Source organism: Callorhinus ursinus, unplaced genomic scaffold (genome assembly GCF_003265705.2).
Source record: "Callorhinus ursinus isolate GAN/ISIS: 27379988/994484 unplaced genomic scaffold, GSC_fseal_2.0 scaffold26, whole genome shotgun sequence".
Taxonomy (NCBI): domain Eukaryota; kingdom Metazoa; phylum Chordata; class Mammalia; order Carnivora; family Otariidae; genus Callorhinus; species Callorhinus ursinus.
Window position 1 is genome coordinate 17484022 of NW_027397088.1, and position 14815 is coordinate 17498836.

A 14815-nucleotide genomic window follows, 5' to 3' on the forward strand; every position below is an offset into this window, starting at 1 on the left:
CTCAGTTGGTTAAGCATCTGACTTGTGACTTCGGCTCAGGTCATGATTTCAGGGTCCTGGGATCGAGTCTCGAGTCAGGCTCCCTGCTCAGCAGGGAGTCTGCTTATCCCTCTCTCTCTGCCCCTCCCCCATAAACAAAATCTTAAATAAATAAATAAAGGATAAGTTATCCTGGTGAGAATAAAGTGAGCCAGGATATTAAATTCAGAAAAGACTGTACAAGTCAACAATACTCTATACACAAAAGAGAAAATGGGGAAGCAACCAGAATTGTGGAATTTTTCATTCTTTTGACTCCGAGAGTGAGTAGGCCAAGAACAGAGTGGGACCTGGATGAAGTTGGGTTGAAGTTTCAGTTCACAGTCTGGCAGCGGAGCCCTACATAATGATAAGGATAGCACAATGGGGGAAAATCATGTAAAGTAAATGGTAACGAGGAGGGAGAAAGGGGCTCTAGGCTAGTTGGCTCAAGTCCTGGAGCGAGTTTAGGGAGAAATCTGGAAGGAGTGGTGACATGACCAAGGGAGAAACTCTAAGGGAAGACTGTGAGTTGAGCACAAAAGGGCAACTAAATAGAGTTGGCTGCCCAAGAGCCTCTGTGGATTTTCCCTGGATCGTTTGCTTCCACTGCTAATAAATAGAAGCGCAGCAAGCAGAGGCAAATGGATGTTTTCACATCCCTTTGTACCAACACTTCATAAATATTTGTCCTCTGTCGTTCATAAGAGCTTTGCAATGCTGATGGGGTGGGAGCCACACTCAGCCTCCCACCTTGACCTTCCTGGGCACCACACTGCTCTGACATGTGGCTGGGGCACCTTTTTGTTGGCTTCTTTCCTCCCCATGTCACTTTCTTCGCACAGCTCCTTATTTTCAGCTTTTTATCTCATGCTATCCATACCTTAAAAGCTTTTATTTCACCCCCAATTCTCATATTTCCAAGTGAAATATAATTCTAACCCTAAAACAGTCCTTCCTTTCAGGCATTTCGGGGGCACTATGTGTGTATGTACATATAACCTGGAGCTAGTCAACAGTCCTTGTTTCCGTTGGGATCAAATGAAGACTGGATCGATTATTTTTAAGATCCTCAGGTTCTGGAGTTCGGTTTGGATAGCGTGGTAGAGTTTTTAGCTTTGGAAATTCCTCCACCTACTGGTTGCCTAAAGTCAGTTTACATTATATGAGGCTTGGGTTGCTTTATGAGTTCTGCCTGTTTTTAAGAACATGTACCTCTTGTGAATGCTGATGCATTTATAAATCGCTTTGAATTCCTAAAATCAAAAATTCTGTTATAAAGAAAACATATCCTTATAAAATTTAAAAGCAGATGATACATTTCTCAATGCTTTTAACAACCACTGGAGGGCAGAAAAGCATCATATTCACTCCAAGTCTGGCTAGAGAAAAAAGATGCCTTATTTTGTGTATTTCTAAAATTTAGTACCAAAATAAAATTATTACTATTATTATTATTATTTTAAGGGGGGAGGGGCAGAGGGAGATGGAGAACGAGAATCCTAAGCAGGCCCCACAACCAGGCCCAGCACAGAACCAGACCCGGGGCTCGACCTCACTATCTCAATCATGACCTGAGCCAAAAATCAAGAGTCAGACACTTTACTGACTGAGCCACCTACGTGCCCCCAAAATCAAATTATTTTTAAATGTAATCTTTTACTTGGTGCACTGCACATCTTCCTGGAAGAAAACTTTGGTGGTAGTTCTTTATTGTTTTCGACCCCTCTATCAAATCAGACAAACCTTTATTCTGAAGTAGACATTTTGAAGAGCAATTTGCCCATCATGGGGTGACTCTGTCATGTACAATGAGTATGCACAGGTGAAATATGTTGATAAACTAAATCTCACTAAAAATGAAAGAAATCACTACTAAAACAACAGATTCATGGCTGCTCAGTTTGCAAGAACTCTCTTTTCTGTTGTCCTAGCAAAACATGGATTCAGACATAGCAAAAGTAATTAGCTACTGTCCTAATACTACGGTCTCTTCTAAAACCCCTTGAAGAATGCACTGATCTCTATCTCCTTACCTTCTCTCTTCAATCAACCTTTCACCTTTCACCCCACGAAACTATTCCAGCAAACCCTCAGTGACCTCCTACTGGCCAAATCCAGTTAAGGCTCTTTAGTTAGAAAGATCATAAACCGGCACTTGCTAACCTACACTTAAGAAGAATTTAGTGGGAGGTCACCTGGCTGGCTCAGTCGGTAGAGTGTGCGACTCTTGATCTCGGGGTTGTAGGTTTGAGCCCCATGTTGGGTGTAGAGATTACTTAAAAATCTTTTCAAAAAAATTTATTGGAAGGCTATCACAGCCTCTAAAATTAAAGGAAGAAGTGTACATAGCACTTCTATATAATATATGGTCTTATCAGGGATTGATGCTGATATGAAATGCATACTATCCCTGGTCACTTGGTTTCTGTTTCCAAGTCCCAGGTGGGAGCACCCAATTGGCTGAGCTTGGGTGACAGGCCTACCCCACCAGCAGAAGGCCCAGACAGCCCCGCCTCAGCTGCACACGTTGGGAGAGGGGTCCTCAGGAAGAGGAGACTGGGGTGCTATTACCAAAGGAGGGCGAAAGAGGCAGGGTAGTCCGCCACCATTTTCATTCTGCTTGGTTTCTTTATGGCTTCAACACCAGGTACAGCTCCCTTCTCATGGGAAGTCTCTCCTGCTCAACGCTACTTTCCTTCCTACCTATTTTTTCTGTCTTTTTTTTTTTCCTTCTTATTATCCTGGCCTCTGTTCTTGGCTTTCTTTTCTTGTGATTTCAGAGTTTTCTATCTACTCATCACTTGAAGGACCACCTGCATGCTTAGGACTCCACAATCTGTGTCTTTACAGACAAACTATAATCAACAGCCAGTACCCCTTGGACATCCCACGGGCATCTTATGGGTCCCGCCTTTCACCATCTTGTGCTTCCTTCTGCCTTCTTTCATTTCCACTCACTCAGGCATCCAAGCCAGAGACTGTGCTGCTTCTCTCACTCTCCCCAAACCCATGCAGTCACCAAATTCCACAAGCTGGCCTTCCTTAATGTCACTCAAATGCCTTCCCTCCTTTACCTCCCCCTGCTGCTGTCCTGGCCGAGGCTCTCTCCATCTTATCTAAAAGACAGTCTCCCACCTGGAGTCCCTGCCTTCAATCTTACACCATCCCAACCCACCTCCCACATGGCTACTGGAGAGATGTTTCTAAAAAAACAAATATGACTGAGTTTATCTCCTTCAATAGCTTTCGCTGTCCACCAGATAAGGTCCCAAACTCTCTTGTAAGGGACAAAAGCCCTTCCTAATCTGGCCCCTCCCTACTTTTCCAGATTTATCTCTACTCAGTCCATCCCTGACCATAAATACCAGCTTAGCTATTTCCATGAACTTTGTTCATGTTGCACCCTCTCCCCGGAATAGCCTTCCTTAGTGGTTCTTATAATAAATATTTTCAAGACTTAGCTCGGCTCAAAGTCACCTTCTATATATAACCCTTTCTGAGTCACACCTCGGTCTCCTGGCAAGTAGAACTGGCCACTCCTTCCTTAGGCTTTTTTTTTTTTTTTTGCCTAGTACTTATTTACCTACCAATTTCTCCCATCTACACTGTAGCTCCTCAACTACAACGACTGGACTTAATTCACCTTTGTATTCCTAGTACCTGGCATAGTATCCAAACTTAAAATGCTCAGGAAAGGACTATAAACAATCCCTGACTTAGAATGGTGTGCCTTAACAATTTTTGACTTTATGATGGTGCAAAAGTGATAGGCATTCATTAGAAACCATACTTTGAATTTTGAATTTGGATCTTTCTGGGGCTAGCAATGTGTGGTGTGATCCTCTCCCATGATGCAGTGCAGCGGCAGCTCCTGGCCAGCCCCAAGATCCCAAGGATGAACCACCAACAGACTGACAACCAACCACTCTATCCCAGACAGCCATTCTGTTTTCATTTTCAGAACAGTGTTCAATTACATGAGATCTTCAACACTTTATTGTCAAACAGGCTTTGTGCTAAATGATTTTGCCCAACTGCAGGGTAATCCTGAGCACGTTTAAGGTAGGCTAGGCTGAGTATGATGTTCTGTAGATTATATGTATTAAATGTTTTTTCCCCACTTATGCTGGGTTTCTTGGGACCTAATCCCGTTGTTGAGGACAATGGGTATAGAAATGAACTTCTGGCTAGAGGAGGTGGAGAAAATCTACATACTCACTTGAGGAACCCAGGGAGAACAGAATCACCAACACCTTTTAAATTAGAACCAGCTAGGCCAAACTAGGGATGCAGTGTATGTGTCAGTGACTCTTTCAAATCTAGTTGCACAGCAGAAATGCCTTGGGAGTTTTTAGAAAACATGGATGGCTAGACCCTAATCAAGACCCATTATATTAGAATCTTTAGGGGTGGGACCTGACATGGTGGTTTTTAAAGGCTCCTCAGAGATTATAGCGTGCAGCCAGAATTGAGACCCACTGGTACACAGTACTCCTGAAATGACCATACCCAGACCACAAGATAAAGAGGAGTAGAATGCCCAGGTGACTAAGCGTCACCCACCAAGAAAGAGCATCAACATCATTGGTCTCTGACCTGGGCACCGGTTTGTAATCAATGAGGAGAAATGCTTTCAAGAGCAACATCAGATGGTACCACTTAAATATTTTATGACCCAGGTCTAAGGAAGTTTGTTGAAAGTGAATACTTGTAAAAAACTATAAACAGTGATCAACCTTCCTTCTCCTCATGGAAAATGCTGCAGGAAAGAACTTATAAGCTATTTAGTTCACTGACAAGGACAAAAAAGGAAATGTGAAGAACGTTGGAATCCTACCCTGTTTTAGGATTCTTTTGGTTGTGAGTAACAGAAACAAAGGAAAGGACTTACTAGCTCAAGCAACTCTAAAATTCAAGGAGATGGTTTCAGACATCACTGGATCCAAGAGAGAAACAGGTCACAAGAGTATTTTCTTTGTTTCTCCATCTCTCAGTTCCACTTTTCTCTACATTGGTTTCAATTTCGGGCAAAGTCATTCACATGGTATCAAAAATGGCCACCCAAAGCTTCAGGGTCACACCATCATTGCATGCGCTGGCAGTCTAGTGAACCACTGGCACCTCCTTTCAGATGGCAAAATCCCAGAGACGACTCTATCCCTGATCCTGTGGCTAGGGGATACTCTCATGTGTAGGGCCAGAGGGCCATAGTCAGTCTCATCAGAACCACAGATTAAGAATGGGAGGAGGTATAGTTCTCCAGTGAAATGCTGAATACTGAAAAATGGGTCTATTTTGTCTGGCTCAATTGATACAGAGTTTTGTGAATATTATCCTGTGATGGTTATTATTTTGGGGTTATAATCCAAAGAATCTGACTCTGGCTAACAAGGAAAAAAAAAGTATTACAAGAATAATGGGTGACTCACAGAATCAAAAGGAAAGGTGAGCAGGACTCTAAAGTGATTAGGAACCAGGTCACAGACGGTCTGTTTCGACTGATGGGTACCCAACCACTTGCAGTCGCCATTCAAGATTCAAGTTCTACTGAGACAAAAACCCAATTGGCCCAACTGTGAGGAGGAGGGGGCAGGTTGGGAGAATGATGCTCGAGAGTCCCATTCCCACAAGAATCGAAAGAATGGGGGTGGGGCAGTTTTCCAACATAAGTAGGACGCTGTTGCTCAAAGGGGAAAAGGATCCTCGGCAGTAAAAACCAAAAACTAATGGATATAAAGTTTGTTGTACAAGATGCATAGTTCGAGAGATCTGCTGTACAATATAGTATCCACGGGTAACAATACTGTACTGTACACTTAAAAATCTGTTAAGAGAGGGGCGCCTGGGTGGCTCAGTTGTTAAGCGTCTGCCTTTGGCTCAGGTCATGATCCCGGGGTCCTGGGATCGAGCCCCACGTCGGGCTCCCCGCTCTGCAGGGAGCCTGCTTCTCCCTCTCCCTCTCCCGCTCTCCCTGCTTGTGTTCCCTCTCTCACGGTCTCTCTGTCTGTGTCAAATAAATAAATAAAATTATTTTAAAAAATTCTGGTAAGAGAATAGATCTCATGTCAAGTGTTCTTGCCACACACACACCCAAACACCAGCTCTCCTCCCAAACTTCAGAGGCCAGAGGAAGGATCAGATAAAGATAAAGCCAGCTTTCTGCAATCTTATTACTTACATCAACTAAAAATATCAAATGTGTTTAAATTTTCTAGTCTGATTCTGAAATCCAAAACATTTCATACCAACTACAGAAGAAATAAAATGGCCCCCTGAACACTCAATGTACACAACTCTATGCCTCCAGCTATTGCAGATTTTGCTGAGCTTTCCAAATACATGTTCTGTACGGGGAAAGGAGATAGTCTTTTCCAGTATCAATCACCTAGCGATTATACACTGCCAACAAACTTTAGCATCCTTCAGAATCATTTGGAAGTCTTATTAAAATACAGATTGGTAGACCCTCAGGTCCAGAGTCTCTGACGCCGAAGGTCTAATGTGTGACCCAAGAATTTGCATTTCTAGCACGTTCCCAGGTAATGCTGCTATTTCTGGTCCAGGAACCAGACTTTGTAAATTATTGCAATAGATTGCTTCGGCTTCCACTGTTCCATGGTGCTGTTCTCTCAAAGTCAGCGATGTCCTCTTCAATTCTCTGCTCTTTTCTCCATCTCTGTTTTCCTTGACTTTTCTGCTATATTTTAAACATTTTCTTTTTAACCTTCTACTCCTATTTGATTCTATAAAAGTTCTTTCCCACTATTGTTGTCTTCTTTCACTGACTCTCCTGGCCCTTAACTGATGCGCACACATCTTTTATTAGCACACAACTTTTCACCCATAGAAAGTGTGCACCTGCTCAAGACTAGAAATATGGCATGTGAAGGCTGGAGCCATTTTTTTTTTATTCTAACAGCAGAGCTTGCATTGCTGACACAGAGCCAGATCCTGGGGACATTATCTGAACCTCCTCTATTCAGCCATGAAGTCAGTCCCCCACCTTCTTTCTTTTTGCTTTTCTCTTCCATCCTTCCTTCTTTCCTTCCTTGCCATCAGAGTAATAGTTTTTTGTTTTTTTGTTATTTTAAATCAAACAGTAGAAGAAAAATGGCAACACTCTGCCCCACCTTTCCCCACTCTGGGCACCCCATCCTGCTCCCTGGAAGCAAGCTCAATGGAGTGTAGGGTGTGCACTGCATCACCTAGCAGGTGTATTCACAACACAGATATTGTTTCTTTTCTTGCTGGTAGCAGTGTTTTTTGTTTTTGCTTTTACAAAATCAGAATATTACATTAACTTCCTAACAGGTTTATGTGTCTTGAAAAAGGGGAGCCTTCATTTAATTTCCATGAAGGTGACCCTGAGTACTTTCAACTCTTTCAGCTGTGTCATCTGATATTTGCTTCCATATTTCTAAATAATATGTTTACTTCAATTTCTTTTTATCTCAGCTTTAGAGGTCATGTCACTTAGGTGTCTGTTGACTCCTTCATATAGGAGATCAGCATTCAGCTATCTTATGCCTTCCCCTACCTCCTCTATTTCCCATCCTCTCAAAGCAATACGTCACAATTTTGGCTAAAACAATAGTATTGATATTACTATGACTCTTGTAAATATTATTCAATGATGAGCCAAGTTGCAATTATGACTATGTTTCCTTTCCTTACTTGAAGCTTTGGTTTGGGGGGGGGTGCCTTTTTTTTCCTGGTATTTTTTTTAACTGTTCATTTCCATCACCCTTATTTCCATTTCCTGCTTAAAAGTCTGTAGAACAGCCTTAGACTACTCAGTGGTCATTCCTACCCCTTTGGTAGTGTGGACAGTGGGAGCCGCAGACCAGTCTTGCCCGGCAGGCTGAGTGCTCCAGGGTTCCAGAGGGAACAGTTGGGTAGGCACAGAGGGCCCCTGCTCACCTGCAGACCGGCCTCTGACCTCCAGTGGAGTGAGGGTAAACTTGGGACCTGCAGCAGTCCACTTATGCTGGAATTCCTCCCTGGCCGCAGTGTGATTTTCAAGCTCTTCTCAATCTCTTCAGGATCTCTGTAGAAGTAGAGATAAGGCATGATCTCCCATGAGAGTTCACAGGATATGTTCTGTGTATGCACGGAACTTCCAGAGCCAGCAACCACATCAGAGCCGCTGAGGGAGCTCCTTGTTGGTGCAAGGGATGACAATGTCCACACAGCGCAGAGAAGAGTCTGTTTCATGGAGCAATGTAGACAGGTTATCGGAAGACGTTTCTCTGAGAGGCTGGTGGTCAGCCCTGGGATCAGTATCCACCAGAAGGAGTGACTCCCAGAAAGTGACCCAGATCTAGCTGGTGAGGGTCCCAGGAGTGAAGTGGCCAGCGACAGGAGTGGCTCCCGTGATAGCAGCACACTTCAACCCAGCTCGCTGACCAGGATTCCTAGAGGATGGACATGACATCAGCCGGGTTGTCAATGGAAACCATGGCCGGAGCTGCCAGCAGAAGCTTCAGTCTTGTTCTCTTCAGATTTATGATGTAGCTATCACTTTTCCTTCTGTAGATGTACTGTTCCACTTGGAAGTCAAGGTTGGTGCCACCTAAGTTGTACTGCCACAAGGAATTTGAGGACATCTCCTTCTTTTGTAGGACAGCAAGGGCTCCAAACATTGTAAAAGTTTTTAAGCTATGACAGGAACTCAGAACAACACCACATGGACCTCGTTCTGGGTAGCAAGGAAAGGCTTGCTTTTCCTGGTATTAAAGATGGCCTTTCTTTTTTAAAATGTTTGGTTTTATACCTATCCAACTGGATTTTTTTAATTGTCAAATGTTCATCAATTTTATTCTCCACAACTCTAACATATTAATAGATTTTACTTTTGTTTCGGAAAGCTCTTTCCCTAAACTTCTACTCTTATTTCTATCTACCGGTAGGTTTCGGGGTAAAGTGATAAGAAGTTGGCAAACCAAACTTTTTGTTCTTGGACCCGTGAATGGCAACATAGAGGCTTTCTCTGGGACCATCTAATTTCTCAAAAGAATACTCCAATATCTTGGGAGACATAGGTTTAGCTGATGGGAATTTCAAAAAACTGGGCTTTGGGGAAAATTGGGAATGAGGAGTCACTGATAAAGACTTTTATTTAAACTTCCTGTCAGCACTGTGCTTCATTTCCACTATGCAGAGTACCTTACACCTCCAGTTCCAAGCCTCTCCTCCTTAAGTCAGTGACCTTCTATCTTGCAAAACTACATCCACCTTGTAGGTTTATAAATGTATTCCTTTGTTTCATTTCAATAGGTGTTCTGGAAAAGAGATGAGTACATGGAGTCAGTTCTCTGTGCTTAAGAGGATTTTTCTCAATCTCATTTAACTGAGCAATTAGACCCATGCAAGGTTCGAATTTTCTTAAAGCCATTTCTTTTTCACATTGCCCTCCTTGTTTCTGAGCTACATTTCCTTCTTGCTGAAGTATATCCCTATATATACCCTTTAGGTGTGAATGAAAAAAATTCCATTTCTGTCAATTTCTTTAACCGTGCGATGGTTTATTAGAAGGGGAGCATCCTTGTAATCACTTCCCAAATCAAGAAACAGAATTTTGTTAGCCACACCAGAAGGCTGTCTCCCAATCATGAGCCCCTCCCTCTCCCAAAAGTAATCACTACCTTGACTTTGATCACTTTTTGGGTATTTCTTTACGTGTATCCCCCTAGACATTATAATTTAGTCTTGCTCTTTTCTTTAATTGGGTACCTTTTAAGTCTCCTTTAATCTAATGGTTCTCCCCATTCCTTTCTTTTTCCTACAATGTATCTATTGACGAACTCAGTGGTTTGACTTGTAAGGTTCCTCTGCCTGGATTCTGCAGATTGGATACCAACCGTGTGTTTCAACATGCTTTTTTGTCTTTTGTTTCCTACAAATTGGCAGATCCAAACACTTGATCAGATTCCAGTTTAATCCCTTTGGTATGACTATATATTATTATGAATTTATGTATTTAAATATATTTAATGTGTTACAGTTCATTCTAATTATTACCCTTATTGAAATTCAAATTACCTCATCTTTGGCCAAAGGGAGCCACTTGAAGTTGGCTTCTAGGTCCCCTGGACATGACCCTAGAAGACTTTAATAGCTCCTCTGCTCTCTAGTATGACAAGATATATCATGTTCATTCTATGCATTTCCTGTCCCAGATCTAGAATCATCCATCCAAGAAGCCCTTGTTTCTTTTAGTGGGACATGGTATTTCAAGACCATAGTCCAGGTGATAAGGACAATGACTGTTACTGAAAAAAAAAAAAACAGAAAACCAGACAGACAGATAAACAGACAGATAAGTTTACACTAATGATAATTACCCATTTTATGCAACATTACACACACATCCTCAAAATACAAAAATTACCACCATCATACTGAAAAGTTTAAATTTTTTTGCCTATGTTCTCTCCATACTCCCCTCCAGTTTTACAGTAATTTTATATCAGTATTTCAGAATATAAATCCATCTCAGATGATACTCTCTTTTAGCCCCATATTAGATGTCTGTTTATGGACTCTTGGCTCCCAAATCTTCGCTTACTCTGCAATAACGGAGCTGAACTCTGTAAATATTTCTTCCATGCCAGTTGATCAGATGTTAGGTCTGGTTAGTAGAGGGCACTGGAGGGCCATGGTGGGGAGGAAGAGGCTTCCTTTCCCGGTTTTCGTGTGCTTACTCCCTTGGACTCCTGCGGAGGGCACGGTTCCTCATAGTACTGCCCGGCGGCCAGCAAACACGCAGCAACGGCCCAGGCCACTTCCCCCACCCCACCCTTTCTTGGATGGCTTCAGAGTGGCGAGCTGCAGGCAAGGCACCTGCCTGTGAGCAGTTTCTCTGGATACTTTGCAGTGAATTCTGAGATAGGGCAGCTGAGATAAGCAACCCTGTGGACAGCTTCCTCACACACTCGAGACAGAGAGGATTTCTAACAAGTCCCACTGAGGCCACACTTCAGTGAACTTGGGTCCAGCAGTGAGCCACAGTCATGTCCTCTCCAACAAGCTCCAGACCTCAGCCCCAGGGTGGGCGTGGGGGTGAGGAGCTCTTCCTTGGCCACTCAGTTTCAGTGCTGGGAGTGGTGGTTGCTCCCCAGATCTACTGCTCCTACGTGGTGGTTCTCTTTGCCTCTTACTCACCACCTTCATTTCACTCCAATCCCATTAACAATGCTTTAGAGCAAATGTTCTCCGTTCAAATTACGCTGTGGTTTCTGTCGCTTGACTGCACCCTGACTGAAACACGCCCTCATTCAGTCTTAGTGCTACATGGAATTAAAGATTGAATGCTCATCACCATCCTCTGTCATTGTCTGTTTTTATTGACTGTTTTTATACTTGAAAGTCAGTTTTGTTGGATACAAAGTCCTCGGTTCTCATTTTCTTTCTTTGAGTGTTTTAAATGCTTCACCATTGTCTTCTTGTTTGAAGTGTTGATGTTGAAGTCCTATGATAATCCAGTTTTCTTTCTCTCTTAAGTGAGGGCCTAGGGGCGCCTGGGTGGCTCAGTTGGTTCAGTGCCTGCCTTCGGCTCAGGTCCTGATCCCAGGATTGTGGGATCAAGCCCCAAGTCAGGTTCCCTGCTCAGTGGGGAGCCTGTGTCTCCCTCTCCCTCTGCCTGCCGCTCCCCTTGCTTGTTCTCTCTGTCAAATAAATAAAATCTTAAAAAAAAAAAAAAAAAACCACTGGCCTAAATGACCAAAATGTAAAGTCTTAGTAATTTTTACTAGGATACACCTTTGTTATTCACTGTTTTCACAGTATGCTCTTTCAATGTTGGGTTTTAAAAATATATGTGAATATACATAGGAATATATATTATGGTACATATGTGAATATACAAATACAAAAATATATTTGTATTTCAGGAAAAGTTCTCTTAAATTAGCATGTGTTGTATTTGTTCTGTTAACTGGCTTTGGTGTTCTTTATCAGGGCTTCTTTACCCATACATCGGATCTTCTTTGCCAATCTTCAGTGTCCGTCATTTCTGTAAAATCATTTCTTTCTCTAAATTTCTTTTGGCCTTAAAAAATCTCATTTTCAAATTCTAGTTCTCTTTGGACACTATCTGTTGTGTTTGTTTACTCCTGTGTTCCTCCTAGTTTTCTTTTCAGATATTTTTTTTTTAATTTCTAATTCTTCCCCAAGTTCTATTACTTCATTTCTGAGTTCTTCTTACTCTGATTTATTTTGCTCTTTCATTTCTTTTATCATTTTAACATCTTTACAATTTTGATCCGATTTTTTTTGGCACTGACACTGTGCATGTTTTGCAATCGTGGTTTGACCTCATCCTCTTATATTTTGGGGTCTGTGGTATTACCTTTCAATTAGTTTTGCTGTAAATGTTTCATGCATTTTTGGTTCCACTATCTAGTCTGTTTCTTTGTAGGAATCCAGGGAGATTCAAAATTCACGTACTACCATCTTTCTAGAATCCATTTATATTTCTGAGTCATAAATACTTCTCTTTCTACATCCCTGAGACTTCAGTCCTTAGCTGAATGTCATGGAAAGGGGCTGGGGTTGATCAGTATGTTATTTGGATTCGCACAGGGCATTACATCACATCTTCATTCTTAACCAATTTTTTTTTAAAGATTTTATTTATTTATTTGAGAGAGAGAATGAGATAGAGAGAGAGCACGAGAGGGAAGAGGGTCAGAGGGAGAAGCAGACTCCCCGCCGAGCAGGGAGCCCGATGCGGGACTCGATCCTGGGACTCGAGGATCATGACCTGAGCCGAAGGCAGTCACTTAACCAACTGAGCCACGCAGGCGCCCACATCTTCATTCTTGAGTGATTGTTTACTTGGTTATAACATTCTAGGTTGTAATTTCTCCTCAGTACTGTATATATTCACTCTACTCTCTTCAGCACCTATTTTTACTTTTGGGAAACTTGGCTTCCAGGCTGAATGTCACTTCTTTGTCAACAGTTTATGTTTTGATACTATTAAGATCACTAAACTTTTCTCTTTGCTTAAATCCATCATGATGTATATGTTATTTTCTCAAGACTCGATGTTCTTTCTCTCTAAAGCGTGACCTTTATATGCTTTAGATTTAGAATAATAAAGCCATTATTGCTTTGAATTTTGCCTCTCTTCTCTGTTTTGGGATGCCTATTAGATGTCCTGTTGAATATTCTCATATTATGTAGAACCCCTGAATTTGTTGATTTACATAGGCAAAAAAATTTTTTGTTCATGTCAGAATTCTTTTTTTAAATCACTGAAACAGAAACACTTTTCCTCAAAAGGCAAGTCAGAAAAGAAACCAACAAAGAGGTGATTCCTGAAGTAATCACCTGTAACCAGATATCCTTCAAAGCTAACCAACCCTCAACTTTTTTAGTTATGCAAGTCAATAAATTCACTTACTTTTTTCTCTCTTAAATCAGTTACAAGCCAACCGCAACCAAGAGTCCTGCTTACTATAAATGTCTACTATGTGGGTGGCACTGTGCCAGGTGCTACATAATCAATGACATTCAAAACAAAGTCCATGCCTGTAATAACTGCAATATTTCACACTCATTCCATATCATCTTCATTTCTTCCTGCTTCTCCTGCCACCCCACTCCCAGAACCCTCCAAACTTGGAATGCTTATTTGTTTAAATGTTACAACTTCCTCACAATTCTTAAAACCAAATTTGTTAAGGGCAACCTTGCTAGCTATAGACCCCCACGATGCTTCCCTTATTTTGGATTCTTATTATACTCATATTGTCTTAGATAGGTCTTCAAGCGTTTCATGAAACGTCCTTTAATCATATGAACTACTGAACTTCTTAAAGGCAAAAGTCACACCTTTTACTATTCTAGTTCCCAGAGAGAAGTCAAGAATGATTCTGGACATCACTAGTAACAAGTGCAACCACAGTACTTAGCCCCTGAAGGTCTTCTGTATGGTACCGCGATACAAAAACATACTCCTATCACTTCATCAACTTTATGACATACGGAAGTATAGTAAAATATAAAAATATAAGGTGCTAATATAGTTCAGAGGGAGGGGAAATCATGCCTGGGCCGGAGCATTCAGACAAGCCTCCAAAGCCCTGGGATACGTACAGGCCTTGCCTTAACAGAAAATAAAGGAACAGACACCAAGGGCTGAGATGACGGCGTGAGGAAAGGCAGTTTTGCTAGAGCCTACAGCGGTGGAAAGCAAGATGTTAGCGACACAGATAAGGACAGAGTCTAGATCTTAAATCAACATAATCCCTATAATCCCTCTTCCCGTCTTTTACACTGAAAATCCCTGCAGCTGAGCCATACTATCTTGATGTACGGCTCTGTGTAATTTGGTTATTAATTTCTTATCCCCTTAAAGGGATAGGTCTTGTGTCAGTCTCTTGAGTACATATGGCCAAGGACTAATTAACTGGAATGAAGGCAGGCGGAAATAAGCAACGAGCCCTGTGCCTGGGGACCCAACCAGTCGCGACTCGGTAATAGAAACCTGGGACCCGGGATCTCTCTCGGAAATCCTCTTCCTCCATCCGCAATTTCTCCTGAGACAGCCTGAGTCCACCTCCCAGGGGATGATGTGGGGAAGCCACGGGCCTTAGACTTCATTACGACCGTGAGAGGTGGCGTGGAGCGGGCAGCGTGGTCCCAACGACCGACAAGCCAAGGGCTCTCGCGTGCCGAGACCCCGAACGCGCGCCGCCCGCGCCGGAGCACGCAGCCCGGTCTTCCACGCCCCCCCATCCCCCGCTCCGCCCCGCGGCCGGCGACGCCGGGGAGAGGCGGGGTTTCC

The 14815-nt window shown here is 42.5% G+C and overlaps 1 pseudogene; it reads right to left on the reverse strand.

Annotated features, from left to right (window-relative positions):
• Positions 1-260: 260 nt before the first annotated feature.
• On the reverse strand, positions 261-14756 carry LOC112838300 (small ribosomal subunit protein uS2B-like; annotated as a pseudogene).
• Positions 14757-14815: the final 59 nt, after the last annotated feature.